The following is a 16767-nucleotide window of genomic DNA, read 5'->3' as shown; positions in this document are numbered from 1 at the left end:
CATAAACACCACCCTATACCGGAAACCTACTGACCGCTATTCCTACCTACATGCCTCCAGCTTTCACCCTGACCACACCACACGATCCATCGTCTACAGCCAAGCTCTGCGATACAACTGCATTTGCTCCAGCCCCTCAGACAGAGACAAACACCTACAAGATCTCTATCAAGCATTCTTACAACTACAATACCCACCTGCAGAAGTGAAGAAACAGATTGACAGAGCCAGAAGAGTTCCCAGAAGTCACCTACTACAGGACAGGCCTAACAAAGGAAATAACAGAACGCCACTAGCCGTCACCTTCAGCCCCCAACTAAAACCCCTCCAACGCATTATCAAGGATCTACAACCTATCCTGAAGGATGACCCAACACTCTCACAAATCTTGGGAGACAGGCCAGTCCTTGCCTACAGACAGCCCCCCAACCTGAAGCAAATACTCACCAGCAACCACACACCACACAACAGAACCACTAACCCAGGAACCTAGCCTTGCAACAAAGCCCGTTGCCAACTGTGCCCACATATCTATTCAGGGGACACCATCACAGGGCCTAATCACATCAGCCACACTATCAGAGGCTCGTTCACCTGCACATCCACCAATGTGATATATGCCATCATGTGCCAGCAATGCCCCTCTGCCACGTGCATTGGTCAAACTGGACAGTCTCTACGTAAAAGAATAAATGGACACAAATCAGATGTCAAGAATGATAACATTCATAAACCAGTCGGAGAACACTTCAATCTCTCTGGTCACGCGATTACAGACATGAAAGTTGCGATATTACAACAGAAAAACTTCAAATCCAGACTCCAGCGAGAGACTGCTGAATTGGAATTCATTTGCAAATTGGATACAATTAATATAGGCTTAAATAGAGACTGGGAGTGGCTAAGTCATTATGCAAGGTAACCTATTTCCCCTTGTTTTCCTAACCCCCACGCCCCCCTCCTCAGACGTTCTTGTTAAACTCTGGATTTGTGCTGGAAATGGCCCACCTTGATTATCATACACATTGTAAGGAGAGTGATCACTTTACATAAGCTATTACCAGCAGGAGAGTGGAGTGGGGGGAGAGAAAACCTTTTGTAGTGATAAACACCCATTTTTTCATGATCTGTGTGTATAAAAACAAACATCTTCTGTATTTTCCACAGTATGCATCCGATGAAGTGAGCTGTAGCTCACGAAAGCTTATGCTCAAATAAATTGGTTCGTCTCTAAGGTGCCACAAGTCCTCCTTTACTCTGAAACTTGTTTTCCCTTGTTTCCTATGGGGGATTTTCTTGGTTTTGCCAATGGTTTGCATGCAGCGGGGGTGGGACTCAGTTTCCCTGGTTTCACGAGGTGCTGGGAGAGGGAGTTGGTTGGTACACGGGACCCGCGAAGGAACTTGGGACCCCGGCCAATAGCCTGGAGATTGGAGACCCCAGCGACTGGTGACCTGGTGACCGGGAGGCCCAGCTCAGGAGTCACAGCCGGGTCCGGCCAGTGGGAGGGTGTCTGCCCAGCCCGGCGGGTTGCAGGGGAGAACGGGCCGTTTGTTTTGTCACCGGCTCCAGCCAAGGGCACCCTGGTCCCCATGAAGCCCGGGCTTGCAAACAGAAGGGGCTCAGTTCTTAGCAGTTACAAGAGGAGTCCTGGCTCCCAGCCCCCTCCTCTAACCACTAGACCCCACTTCCCTGCCCAGAGCCCGGAACAGAATCAAACCTTCCCGGTCCCCAGCTTTCTCCTGCCGCTAGCCAGTGGCATATAAACAAAGCCTGTGTCACGTCCCTCTCCAGGGGCCTGGCCACATAATCCATAACAGTGTCTCCTCCAGCTTGGGGGCAGGGTCCCTGTGGGGGCATTAGAAGGTCCCTGGGTCCCTCCCGGCTGGCAACCCTATGACTCTACACCCCATATTCTTCATAGAAACATTGTTATAATATGCTTATAGCATAACTAAGATGTGTTTCATGCAAAGATGGGTCTTGTGAGGTATCATGGGAAAGGTGATGATTTAGTGACTAGGATTATCCCATTTGTATGCATGGATCATTTTGTATCTAAAGTTAGGAATATTGTCTATACATCTGTACTGCCAAAGTGTATGCAGCTGGGGAACACGCACCAGACAGAATGCAACCAGTCTGCCTGGCTAGCTGGGGACCAGTCAATGGACCATTCGGGAGAACAACAGGTCTTTGAAGATGCTAATCTCCCGCCTTCCTGAGAAGTTTCCTGGGATGCTCCAAACAACCTCTGACTCATGGCTGCTTTGACCCTGCAGGGTCATGGGATTAATTCACCTGGTCCTGGACTCCATGATGGAAAACCCGTAATTTTCCACTGGGGTGGGGGGAACCACACTGGAAAACAAAGGGTTCCCGCCATATGTTAAACCGAGTTGAGGCTGGGAAGTGAGATAATCAGGTGTGATAAATGAAGCGGGCGGCAGGGAGCTCCCTTTTCTGGACACCCAGCCAGCCAGAAGCTATAAAATCCCTCTTAGTAGCCGTTCTCTAATTGCCCTACCTGTTAACGAGTCTCATTGCTCTGCACAGGTAAAGGGAAGTGAGGGGGCACCTGGCCCAAAGAGCCACTGGGAGGCCAGAACCTCTTTAAATTGAGAGAAAACTTCCCCTTTTTCTGTCTGGGGTTCTCCGGGCAGAGGCGGACAGGGCAGAGCGCTGCTGTAAGAGGCTTGAAACCGGGCGTGAAAAATCACCTGTATCATACCGAGAAACGACTAGCCTGGACCCCCAGAGATGTGAGTAGACCAGGGAATGTCGAGGACAACGAGATCAGGTTTATCCCTAAAAAGAAAAGGAGTACTTGGGGCACCCTGTTTACCCCTGTTTATTTCTTCATGGCTTGTGGACTCCTCTGGGCTAACCAGGTGCTTTTGTTTTGCTTGTAACCTTGAAGCTGGACCCCTCCAGAGAGCTGTTCTTGGGGCTCGATCCTTGTAGCTGCTTCTTTTAAAACCTAGCAATAGCCTCAGTTCCCACATGTATTTTCTTTCTTTTTTTATTCATAAAATTTACCTTCTTTAAGAACCGGATCAGATTTGTGTGTCCTAAGAGGGTTCTGCCCATGTTCTTTAATTAGCTGGTGGCAACCGCTGATCTCCTTTGTTTTTCTTTCTCAGCTCTTCCCCGGAGTTGGGGTGAAAGGGCTTGAGGGTGCCCCACAGGGAGGAATTCCCACAGGCCCCTTCCTGGGCTCTCAAAGGGGTTCTGCACTTGGGGGGTGGCAGCATCTACCCAGCCAAGGTCAGAGAGAAGCTGTGACCTTGGGAGTTTAATACAAGCCTGGAGTGGCCAGTGTTAATTTTTAGAATCCTTGCGGGCCCCCAACTTCTGCACTTGAAGTGCCACAGTGGGGGATTAGCCTTGACATCAGGGTTCATTCTTCACTGAATCCCCGCCCAAGATAACTACTGAGAACATCTAAGAAATGTTCTTTCTTAGATTGGGGCGGGGGGGGGGGGGGCAGAGAAGGACTGAAACCAGGCTGGAAAAGTTGTCTGGCCCATGAAAGGAATACCTGGAGTTTTAAACTGCAAGCAATGCAGTTTGCCTTCAAGAAACTCTGCAATCTGCTTAAAACAACATTTAGGGTGAGAAATTCCGGCTAATAACCAGTTTCTTTAGTATCTAAGCTGATATTGCGCTTTGGTTTTATTTGCTGGGTGATCTGTTGGCGATCCCTTATGATCACTTACAATCTGTCTTTTGTAGCTATTAAATTTGTGTTTTTTTTCTCTAAAACCAGTTTGTGGAATTGTTAACGGGGCGGGGGGCAAAACGCTGTGCAGATCTCCCTCCCCATTGCTGGAGGGAGCGAATTTCATGCACTTACGCTGTACAGTTCTCTGTGCAGCACAAGACAGTACAAGTTTGGGTTTACACTCCAGAGGGGGTGTGCACTTGAGTGCTGGGCAACTCCTGAGCTGAAGGCTTCCCAAGCCGAGCTGGTTTCAGTGTCTGTGTCTTTCTGCAGCTGGTGTGTCCCTATCTGCGTGTGTGCTGGAGAAGGCTTGAGGGCCTGGTTCAGGAGGACAGTGTATGGGAGCCAGGCTGGTGGAAGAGGCAGGCTCCGTGGTACCCCAGTACATCACGTGGTACCTCAGAGCGGGGGGTGGGGGGCAACGCATCACAGGCCCACTGGGTTCATGGAATGGAATTTCTCTTTTTCTGATTTTCTTTTGAACGTGGTTTATTTAATTCACATGCTAAGAAAAGACCCTTAGAACCAGGTGTTACAGTGTAAAGCCGTCATCACCGCTCAATTATGGTGCAAGAAGCAGCAAACCCAGGACTTCCCCATCGCCCCGCTCCTCACATGGAGCTGCGGCACCTGTCAGACGTTGGCAGGTTCGCAGGCTGAGCAGGAAGGCTGCAGAGTCAAACACTCCAGAACCACAGTTAAGGTTTCCCGAACAGCCTTAACTCTGCCCCCTTGTGCACATCCATTACAATGCCATCCTTTAATTTTGTGATCACATTCTAATTTTACCTTCATGGTTCACCAGCCATGTTTGAACCCAGAATGCAATAAAGCAGCGGCAGGGGAATCTGCATGGAAATAGTGGTCAGTCGAAGACTAAAGATCAGATCCTGTGGCCTCCTGGCTTCCAGCCGGGTGCACCTTCCCCCAGGCTGCAGGGTACATTAAGAGTGACCTGTCTTCCTATGATGAAGTGGGGGAGATTCCTGGTTTCCTTGTTTCCTATGGGTTTTTTTCCCTTGGTTTTCCTACGGTTTGCATGCAGAGGGAGTGGAACTCAGTTTCCCGGGGGGGGGTTACCGGTTTAACAAGGTGATGGGAGAGGGAGTTTGTTGTTCCAGAGGACCAGCGAGGGAACGTGGGACCCCCACCAATGGCCTGGTGACCCAGAAGCCCAGCTCAGTCGCAGCCGGGTCTGGCCAGTGGGAGGACAATGGGCTGCGAAGAGAGGACCCTGGGGACCTGACCAGCCAGTTCCAGCCAGAGGGGCAAGAGGGGAGACAAGAGGAGAAGAGGCCCAGGTGACCCTGTGTCCTGTTTACCTGGAGAGAAGACAATGGACAGAGGCGAGGCTTGGGGACGGTGATACTTGCGGGGGTCTCGGGGCTGGAGAGAGGGGGCAGGCAGAGCCCACCTGGATGCAGGGGAGACTGGGATGTGCTGTGCAGAGGGAGGCCAGGCCTGAGGGTCCTGAGAGTTCCTGGGCTGTGTTCAATGCTCAATAAACCCTCCTGTTTGACGCTGGCTGAGAGTTGCTCCGATCTAGAAAACAGGGGGGCATCGTCCCCTTCGGGGGGTGGAGGCCCCAGGAGTCCAGAGCGAGGGGACTCCCCAAGGGGGTCCACGGCAGAGACAGGTGTGCTAAGGCTCCGAGAGGTGCGGCTCCAGGAGGTGGAGGGGCCTAACACCCGAAAGAGAGTGGACCCCCGAGAAGGGCCGTCGCACTGAAAGGGGCACCCCCCACGGACCGCACGGGTCCAAGAGTGGGCACGATCTGGAAGTCCATGACACCTCCCACCCCAAAGGGACACAGACAAGCTGGGAGCTGCTTGATGCTTGTCCAGCCTGATGGTCCCAGGGTTTCCTGGGTTTTGCAGGGACCTCGGCTTGCTTTGGCTCTTCTAGATTTCACCTGCAGATTAGAGACAAGGTGTGAGAGAAGCAGGAAGAGACTAGACATCGTCGGCTTCCCGTAGCTGGAGCCACCAGCTCAGTTCCTTATTCGGGGCTGGGTGGAGCTGGGCACCGGGGTGTTGGCGGCAGTGCGGAGGGGCCCCCCACTGCCCAGTCATGGCATCTGCTCTCACCTCGGTGAGTATCGGAGACAGCCAGGGCATGTGTCCATGGGGGGGGGGGGGGATCTGAGACGAGGGTGTGTGTCCATTGGGGGTGGGGAGGATATCAGACCAGGGCGTGTGTCTGAAACCAGGGTGTAGGATCCAGTTGCTCTGGGATCTGGCCCAAAACGAGCCGTCTCCTTTCCAGGCTGCTGGCCGCCAGGCAGACTAGGGTGTCTGGAAGTGAGTATCTGTGGGCCTGGGGAGACTTTAGTATTAAGGTTGGGGGAGGGGACAAGAGGAGCTGACCCCAGAACTTTCCCCTCAAAACTCAGTTCAACCTCCTTGTATTGACCATGGAGGACTGAGACCAGAACTCAGCACTGCACCCGTGGCAGCCAAGAACGAAGCTCCTCCACTCCTGTCTGTTTCGGGCAAGTCTTGCAATGGTTCCCCAGCTGTGCCCCAGGGCTTTCAGCTCGGCTTCCACAGCTCTTCGCCAGGTTGTTTTCGGGAGGCCTCGCTCTATTGCCTTCAGGTGTCCCTCTTATTGCCACTCTGGTGATGGAATCAGTTTCCATGCAAAGCGCATGGCCGATCCATCTCCAATGCCTCCTGGCAATGACGGTGCTCAGACCCTCTTGGCTGCACTGTGTCAACAGATCTTGGTTGGAGATTGTTCTGGGCCAAAAGTTACAGAGGATTTCTCTGAGGCAGGTCGTATGGAATGAAGACAGTTTGGACATGTCAGACTTTCTCATTCCCCAGCATTCTGCATTATAAAGCAGTGTTGAAAGTACGCAGCTCTGATAAATCTTGAGGTTGGTTTTGGTGTTGTATTTGGATGATTTCCAGACTGTATTTAAGCTCCTGAAGGCTTTATTGATTTTGTTCCGGATGTCCTGGCTGATGGTGCTGCCCAAGTATGTGAATGTTTCTACGTTGGTGAGAACATAATCCTCTCTCCGTACCGGTAACAGTGAGGCAGTATTAAAGGTCATGAGATCTGTCTTACTGCGGTTGATTTTCAGTCCAATTTGTTGGCTAAATGTGTTGAGTCGAGTTGTTTTTTCTTGTATATGGTATAGAGTCTGTGATCATCTGCGAAGTCCAGGTCCTCAAGGGATGAGAAGAGCGTCCATTTAATGCCTCTTGGCCTGTCTTCTGTTGTACGCCGCATTACCCAGTCAATGGCAATGCTGAAGAGGATTGCAGACATGGCACACCCCTAACGTACTCCTGTTTTGACTTCAAAACTGAGCTCACTGTCATCAGCACGGCATGTAAAGTTGAAATAGAAGTGTTTGGTGACGTTGATTAGACAGAGAGGAATTCCATGGGCCCGCAGAATGCGCCCGCCGCGGCCCTGGGAATGCTATCAAACGCCTTCTCAACGTCTGGGAAACTCATGTCGAGTTGCCGTTGCCATTCTAAGCGCAGGTCTATTATGTTTCGTAGAGGGAAGATCTGGTCTGTGCCTCCACGCCCTTTCCGAAAACCAGCTTGCTCTTTTCTGAGAACGCAATCAACCACCTCTGACATACGCTGGACTATGGTCTTACACACTACTTTGCTGGGCACAGATCAAAGAGTGATACCACGCCAGTTATTACAGTCTCCGAGAGGTCCTTTCTTTGGTATCTTCACGATAACCCCATTGGTCCATCTGGCGCTGTTTCCCTTTCCCAGACTGATGTAAATGGCTGAAGGTGGGGCAGACGCTAGGTGAGGAGACCCCCCCCCCCACCAAGAGCTGCCCCCCACTCCAGCCTGGCTGCCCGAGTGTGGGGGAAGGGCTGTGGGGTCACCGTAACCTTGACGTGACGCTGTGTCATCAGGACGGAGCCGGAAGGAGCAGTGCTGCCGAATCCGTCTGGCCCCCAGGGGTCTGGATGGGCCCGGCTTGGTGTGGGGCTGGGGGAGGGGCTGTTCCAGGGCCTCCGTCTGGCGGTGGCTGAAATGGCTAATGGCAGCGGGATGGGGAGCCTGCGCCACGGGGCGCCTAGGGGAGAGCTCCGGGCCCTACAAGGAGGTCAGCGGCCGCCCTGCCCGTCTGTCCGGAGAGTGAAATGAACCGGTCCCTCCCCGCAAAGCCCGGCTGTTCTGGAAACAAGCGGCTCTGCTCCGGTGACTCCCAAAGGAGCAGGGACTTGGAGCCGGTCTGACTCCGGCTGTTGGCCACGGTCACTCAGCCCCTGTTTCAATAGACAGGCCGGGTTTGATTCCTCGTCCGTGGGTTTAACCCGAAAGCTTTGCCTTTGAACGGCTGCTGCTGAGGGTTTGCCCAGGAGCCAAGTAGAACCAGGGGCTCAGTTTGAAAGGAGCCCCCCTGGCCTGTGTGACGCTGGCGAGGGAGAGTTTCCAACCCCCCTGAGCCCTCTGGGCCTGTGAGACCCTCTGCAAAGAGCAGCAGGGTATGGGAGTTTGGGGGGACAGGCCGAGGGTGGGGTGGGGTGGGTGGAGGCAAGAGGGGACACAGGCTGAGGTTGGGGAAGTCGAGAGGGCACATAACGGGGATTTGAGGGGACATGGGGACTGATTGGGGGCAAGGGCGGGATGGGCGGAGAGGCCCACTGTGACGAAGTAGGACTGTTCTTAATGTTTCCTCTGAATAGTGTGGGGGTGCCTCAGTTTCCCCTAGGCAGTTCTTAAGGATCTAGGTGGTGGGGTGAGGGTGTATGATCCTTGCAGAGCCCTAGAGGGCAGGTGTGTGCAGGGGTCTGGACACAGAGAATGGCCGACACCCTGTTTCCTGGCAACTGATGCCCTGGGCCCTTCCCCCTGCAAGGTGAGAGCTAAAGGGTTGGAGAACAAAGGAATCAGGTGACCTCCTGGCCCGGGAAAGGGACAGAGCCCAGAGGAGGAGGGGCTGGAGGGAGTTTCAGTTTGGGGCTGGCTGGGGACATGGAGTGAAGGGCAGACGGGGTTGTCTGGCTCACTGCCCCCCAAAATGGACCCGGCTGAGGGGTCCTGTTCTCTGCACCTACAAGCTGTGGTTTAGACCATGTTCCTGTCATCTAATAAATCTCTGTGTTACTGGCTGGCTGAGAGTCACGTCTGATTGCGGAGTTGGGGGGCAGGACCCTCTGGCTTCCCCAGGACCCCGCCTGGGCGGACTCGTTGTGGGAAACACACGGAGGGGCAGAGGAGGCTGAATGCTCCGAGGTCAGACCCAGGAAGGTGGAGCCGGGTGAGCTGTGTGTCCTGCAGACAGGCTGCTCCCAGAAAGGAGACTTCCCCAGAGTCCTGCCTGGCTTCATGGGGAGCAGGTCCAGAGCATGCTATCCAAATCTGAATTTTGGTAGTGAGAGTTCGGTTGGTTAAAGAACAGTGACAGCGGGTGAGCAAAGAGCATATGAGAGCCTTGGCAAAAAAGCCCTGGAAGATTTGTGTTCAGAAAAGGGGATAAGCTTTAAAAAGAAATCTACAAATCAAGAACTGAAAGATCTGTTAACGGCCAGTGATCAGGAGGCAGGAGCACAGTCCTCACCTGATGCTACAGGGGCTGCAGAAGCAATTAGAACGCAAAAGGCAGCAAATTAACTGCAACTTGAGCATGAACAGAAACTAGCAGACATTTGATTGCTGGAAAAGCAAAAGAATGGCTGAACTGGAAAGAGAAGCTGAGAGAGAGGAAAGGGCTTGTAGGGAGCCTATTGAGCTGCTGGCTGCTGAGGAGAGGCTACGCCAGATGCAACAGAAGACTCACCAAATGCAACAGGAGGTGGCCAGACTTTGGCGCCAAGTCAAAAAAGCAAGGGAAGAACAGCAGAAACTGTATTCTCTTGATAGTCCAGGTTATAACAATGTTGGTCTGTCGCATAACTCTGAGCAGTTGTCTGGGAGTAGCCAAATGTACCCCAACACTGCCTGCCCCCTTTTATGTAAATGCTGTTACTGGGAGTTCATAGAAGGTGACCCCATACATTGGGCCAGTGCTATGTATGGGAGTGGTAATGGAAAATTCACAGAGAGTGTAAAAGTCCAGGGTAAAAGCTGTTTAGGGCAAATTATAGCTTCTAACGTCGCTCTTGTTAAAGCAGGTCTTGTCAAAGAGGAAGATTACTTACCAGATCAGAGTGTGAGTGGTGAAGTGAGCTGTAGCTCACACAAGTTTATGCTCAAATAAATCGGTTAGTCTCTAAGGTGCCACAAGTCCTCCTGTTCTTTTTGCAAATACAGACTAACACGGCTGTTACTCTGAAACTTTTCTTTTTTGTAGTCCTCTAGAGTTTACTGTAAGCGTGCCTTTAGCCAGAATCCACCTTGAATGGAATGGTTCATAGATTCATAGATATTTAGGTCAGAAGGGACCATTATGATCATCTAGTCTGACCTCCTGCACAATGCAGGCCACAGAATTTCACCCACCACTCCTAAAAAAGACCTCACACCTATATCTGTGCTATTGAAGTCCTCAAATTGTAGTTTGAAGACCTCAAGGAGCAGAGAATCCTCCAGCAAGTGACCCGTGCCCCATGCTACAGAGGAAGGCGAAAAACCTCCAGGGCCTTCCAATCTGCCCTGGAGGAAAATTCCTTCCCGACCCCAAATATGGCGATCAGCTAAACCCTGAGCATATGGGCAAGATTCATCAGCCAGATACTACAGAAAATTCTTTCCCGGGTAACTTGGATCTTACCCCATCTACAAACCCATCACAGGCCATTGGGCCTATTTACCATGAATATTTAATTACCAAAACCATGTTATCCCATCATACCATCTCCTCCATAAACTTATCGAGTTTAATCTTAAAGCAAGATAGATCTTTTGCCCCCACCACTTCCCTCGGAAGGCTATTCCAAAACTTCACTCCTCTGATGGTTAGAAACCTTCGTCTAATTTCTAATCTAAATTTCCTAGTGGCCAGTTTATATCCATTTGTTCTTGTGTCCACATTGGTACTGAGTTTAAATAATTCCTCTCCCTCTCTGGTATTTATCCCTCTGATATATTTATAGAGAGCAATCATATCTCCCCTCAACCTTCTTTTAGTTAGGCTAAACAAGCCAAGCTCCCTGAGTCTCCTTTCATAAGACAAGTTTTCCATTCCTCGGATCATCCTAGTAGCCCTTCTCTGTACCTGTTCCAGTTTGAATTCATCCTTCTTAAACATGGGAGACCAGAACTGCACACAGTATTCCAGGTGAGGTCTCACCAGTGCCTTATATAACGGTACTAAAACCTCCTTATCCCTACTGGAAATACCTCTCCTGATGCATCCCAAGACGACATTAGCTTTTTTCACAGCCATATCACATTGGCAGCTCATAGTCATCCTATGATCAACCAATACTCCAAGGTCCTTTTCCTCCTCCGTTACTTCTAGTTGATGCGTCCCTAGCTTATAACTAAAATTCTTGTTATTAATCCCTAAATGCATGACCTTACACTTCTCACTATTAAATTTCATCCTATTCCTATTACTCCAGTTTACAAGGTCATCCAGATCCTCCTGTAGGGTATCCCTGTCCTTCTCTAAATTAGCAATACCTCCCAGCTTTGTATCATCTGCAAACTTTATTAGCACACTCCCACTTTTTGTGCCCAGGTCAGTAATAAAAAGATTAAATAAGATTGGTCCCAAAACTGATCCTTGAGGAACTCCACTGGTAACCTCCCTCCAACTTGACAGTTCACCTTTCAGTAGGACCCATTGTAGTCTCCCCTTTAACCAATTCCCTATCCACCTTTCAATTTTCCTATTGATGCCCATCTTATCCAATTTAACTAATAATTCCCCATGTGGCACAGTATCAAACGCCTTACTAAAATCTAAGTAAATTAGATCCACTGCGTTTCCTTTATCTAAAAAATCTGTTACTCTCTCAAAGAAGGAGATCAGGTTGGTTTGGCACGATCTACCTTTTGTAAAACCATGTTGTATTTTGTCCCATTTACCATTGACTTCAATGTCCTTAACTACCTTCTCCTTCAAAATTTTTTCCAAGACCTTGCAGACTACAGATGTCAAACTAACAGGCCTATAATTACTTGGATCACTTTTTTTCCCTTTCTTAAAAATAGGAACTATGTTAGCAATTCTCCAATCATACGGTACAACCCCTGAGTTTACAGATTCATTAAAAATTCTTGCTAATGGGCTTGCAATTTCTTGTGCCAATTCTTTTAATATTCTTGGATGAAGATTATCTGGGCCCCCCGATTTAGTCCCATTAAGCTGTTTGAGTTTCGCTTCTACCTCAGATATGGTGATGTCTACCTCCATATCCTCATTCCCATTTATCATGCTACCATTATCCCTAAGATCCTCTTTAGTCTTATTAAAGACTGAGGCAAAGTATTTGTTTAGATATTGGGCCATGCCTAGATTATCCTTGACCTCCACTCCATCCTCAGTTTTTAGCGGTCCCACTTCTTCTTTCTTTGTTTTCTTCCTATTTATATGACTATAGAACCTTTTACTATTGGTTTTAATTCCCTTTGCAAGGTCCAACTCTACTTGACTTTTAGCCTGTCTCACTTTATCCCTACATATTCTGACCTCAATAAGGTAGCTTTCCTTACTGATCCCTCCCTTCTTCCACTCCCTATATGCTTTCTGCTTTTTCTTAATTACCTCTCTAAGATGCTTGCTCATCCAGCTTGGTCTACAACTCCTGCCTATGAATTTTTTCCCCTTTCTTGGGATGCAGGCTTCCGATAGCTTCTGCAGCTTTAATTTAAAATAATCCCAGGCCTCCTCTACCTTTAAACCCATAAATTCTTCAGTCCAATCCACTTCCCTAACTAATTTCCTTAATTTTTGAAAGTCAGCCCTTTTGAAATCAAAAACCCTAGTTGCAGATTTATTTTTGTTAATCCTTCCATTCAGTTTGAACTGAATTAGCTCATGATCACTTGAGCCAAGATTATCCCCTACAACCATTTCCTCTATGAGGTCCTCATTACTCACCAAGACCAAATCTAAAATGGCATCCCCTCTAGTCGGTTCAGCAACTACTTGCTGAAGGAATCCATCAGCTATCGCATCTAGGAAAATCTGAGCCCTATTATTATTACTAGCACTCGTCCTCCAGTCTATATCTGGGAAGTTAAAGTCTCCCATGATCACACAGTTTCCATTAGTATTTACTTTATTAAAAACATTAAAAAGGGCTCTATCCATATCCAAATTAGATCCCGGCGGTCTATAGCACACCCCAAGCACTATCCCAGGGGAGGCTCTAATAGTTTTCTTCCCCAATTTAATTGTTGCCCAGACAGACTCAGTCATATCCATTTCATCGCTTCTTATTTCTTTACATTCTATCTCCTCATTGATATACAGTGCTACTCCACCACCTTTACCTTTATTTCGGTCTTTCCTAAACAGCACATACCCTTCCATACCTGTAGCCCAGTCATGACGACTATTCCACCAGGTCTCTGTTATACCTATAATATCTGGTTTCACTTCCTGCACCAGTAACTCTAGTTCCTCCATTTTGTTACCTAGGCTCCTTGCATTAGTGTACAAACATCTTAATTTTTGCTGTTTGGCCTCACTCACGTTCTGTACCCTATTAGGCACGGTTATTTTACTACCAGTATAACCTATTAGACTTGTATCTACACTGCCCTTCCTCCTACCTACAGCTGTATCCACTCTTACTTCATTTTCTTTCCACTCTATGCTAAATTCTGGCGTGGAGATTACCTGGACATCTCCCAACCATCTCCCCCAAATTCCTAGTTTAAAGCTCTCTTAATCAGTTGTGCCAGCCTCCATCCTAGAAGTCTATTTCCTTCCCTACTCAGATGAAGTCCATCCCGAGAGAACTGTCCTCTATCCATGAATGCCTCCCAATGGCCATACATCCCAAAGCCCTCCTTATAGCACCACTGCCTAAGCCATCTATTGATAGTCATAATCTTGTCATACCTTTGTTGCCCTTCTCTAGGAACAGGCAGAATCCCACTAAAGATCACCTGAGCCTCAATTTCCTTAAGCGTCCTCCCCAGCCTAGCATAGTCTCCCTTAATACTTTCCAGCGAGAATCTAGCCGTATCATTTGTTCCCACATGAAGGATAATTAGGGGATTCTTTCCCGCTCCCTTTAGAATCCTTTTCAACCTCAGGTCTACATCCCGTATCTTAGCACCTGGAAGACAGCACACCCTCCTATTTTCTGGATCAGCTCTGGTTACAGGCCTATCTATTCTTCTCAGTAAAGAGTCCCCAATCACATAGACCTGCCTTTTCCTAGTGACGGTGCTATTCTCCAGTCTATCCCCTGTTCCCTCTGGCTGCAAGTTTTTTCCATTCCCATTCTCCCTTGTAATCCTTTTTAACCCATCCTGTATCCTCCTGGGGCTCATATTTGGTGTAATCTCCATTAACTCTTCCCCTTTTCCTATAGGACTAACCGCTCTTCTCTTCTTCCTTGCCCTGTCACCTTCAGTGACTACCTGCTGAGCCCCTTCTTCATTTTCCAACTCTGCAAACCTATTCTGAAGCTCTATTTCTCCTTCACTAGCCCGTCTTTTCCTCTGCCTAGTTCTTTTAGTCACATGCTTCCACTGACCACTTTCCTCACCCAGTCTCCCCTCAGAATTCCCTAGTCCTGCTTCCATCTGCAAGTCTGAGCTTTTCCCTTCAGATACCTCATGTCTTTGCTCCATAATCTGCTCAAACCCCTTCCTAAACTCTACCAGACTTTCCACCTGCATCTCCAAACCTCTGATCTTTTCCTCCATCAGCTCTATCAGGCGGCATTTCATGCAGACAAAACTCTTACCAGGTGCCCCCTCCAGGATCATGGACATACCACAGCTTCCACATCCCGTCATCTTCATTGTGTCATCTGCTGCATGGGTCACTCCCACTGCCACCTCTGAATCTGTCATAGCCTTCCCACCTAAATCCTGTTAATCTGGGAAACACAAACCACACCAAAACACCACCACCCACAGCAAAACCGAACCCCACACAAGCACCACAAGACAAACTCCCCTTTCAAACTCCCACTCAAACGCCCCTGTTTACAGCTCTGTTTGCTAGCTCCTGTGCCGCTGCAGCTGTCTGTGCTAAATGGTGCTAAACATGAAGTTGTAGCTGGTGTAAGGAAGTTATTGCCTAAGGATCTTTTGATTGGGGAAAACATTAAAGCTTTGTTCAGTCCAGGTAACCAGTCACAGGAAGGGAATGATCTTAAACCCTGTGTCTATTGTGGTCAGTGATTTGCCTGGGGAGGGTTTCTCCAAAGGTTTGTCTGTGGGAAAGAGCTGTTTGGCTGTCAATGAAGTTTCTGAATGTCTGTCTAATGTCTCAGAAGTGAATTTGGAATTAAATAAAGCACAGAAAGATCCCATTGGTCAGAAAAATGTTTCTCTGGAGCAGATTAAAATGGATGATCAGGTTAAAGCCCTAAGAAGAAAAGGGTAGATTTTTGATAGATGATGGATTGTTGGCGAGTACAGCTTATAAAAGGGAACCTGAAAAGGGTAACTGTGATTTGCTGGAAGTAGCTCAGGGTAGTGAGAAGAGCAGCAGTTGATCTGTGGGGAGGCGCAATGTGCCTGGGAAGGAAAGTTTGGATGAGCCTAGGCAGCCTTGTGAGCTGATGGCTGTGTCTAGTCAGCAGGGTTGGAAGGCGAGGAGAGTGGAAGATCAGTGTCCCGATACCTTACCTGTTACCTGTGAGGAGAATCGTGACAGTGAAGGGAATGTGCTTGTGTCTGAAGGGGTAATGACTTGCCTATGGAGGGAGCTACCCCAGCCTCCAAGCAGTTGTCTGGGAACAGCCCTGTGTGCGGGGACAAGGGAAAGGAGATCCCAAGCTGGGTGTCTGGGAAAGGAGAAGGTGTCTACAGTTCTTTCGTCTGTGGAGCAGACAGAAGGTGCCTTTCAGCCCGTGATGGTTGCAGTTGTCTCAGAGTTGGTTCTGGATTCAGCTAAAGCCCAGGAAGGGAAGCGTCCTAAGTTTGTGTCTGCTCAGGAGAATGGCCCTGTAACTAGGTTGCATCCAGTTAGTGTCTTTCCCAGAGACCAGACAATTCTGGTGTTTCTATTTTGCCTGTTGCTAGTGTATCAGCTCTGTCCGATCAAGGCGATCTCCTAGCCAGGGCACAAGGAGAGCAGAAAGGTGATTTAACTGTGTTACCTACTGATAGTTTGGAAACTTGTAGCAAGAAGAAAAAGATTCCTAAGCTTGTGTGTGGCAAAGGGAAGGAGAATGCTTCTGACCCTTTGACTATGAAATCTAGCAGTTTGCCCGAAAGGGGATTGTGTAGGAATCCACCTGATAAGCCAAAGATGATCCTGGATGTAAGTAAAACCCAGAAAGAGTCTGTTGTTGCTCAGGGAAGTGTTCCTTTAGAGCAAGCCCTAGGTGAAGACGGTAAGGGCAGAACTTCTGTGAGGGGTGAATTATTGCTTAGAGAAGCTCCTCGGGAAGGAAATCCTCATGGTAATCTGTGCAAGCAGTTTGCTGTAGCTGAAGGGTGTGGAAGTGGTTTAATCAAGGAAGTTTCAGTTCCTGATAGCCAGAACTGTTGCGGTTCAGTGATGAGACAGAACACAGCTTTATGCAAGCAAACAGGCTGGTCAGCGGAGATGGGCTGTTCTGCCCCCCCTGCCTTCCACCTTCTCCTTTTATTATATTTCTCCCCCTAAGCATTACACACTGCTACCCAAAGGAATGTATGACGTTGAGTCATATGCTTAGTTACCATCCTCTATCTACTACAATCCTGGTTCTCAGGCCTTGAGCCCAGGCTAAAGAAACCTCCCACAGTTGCTGTCCAAACAATCAAGTTCTCAGGGTTCATATCTAGCCCTTGTCCTTGGACAGAGCAATGTGTGCATTGCTCCTAGGAAACAGTCAGGGTGTGCCCCGCCTGCTTCCAGGTGGAATAGCTAGACATTAACCCTTCACAGAACTTTTCTGCTAAGAGTGAATTCATTGACTTTGCTTTGAAAAGATCCAGTGTGGATAGCTCTGTTGCCGGCACCCAGTGCCGAGAGGCTGAACAACAGCT

Source organism: Lepidochelys olivacea (genome assembly GCF_965140295.1).
Source record: "Lepidochelys olivacea isolate rLepOli2 genome assembly, chromosome: 23".
NCBI classification, from domain to species: Eukaryota; Metazoa; Chordata; order Testudines; family Cheloniidae; genus Lepidochelys; species Lepidochelys olivacea.
This window is presented reverse-complemented; position numbering follows the sequence as displayed.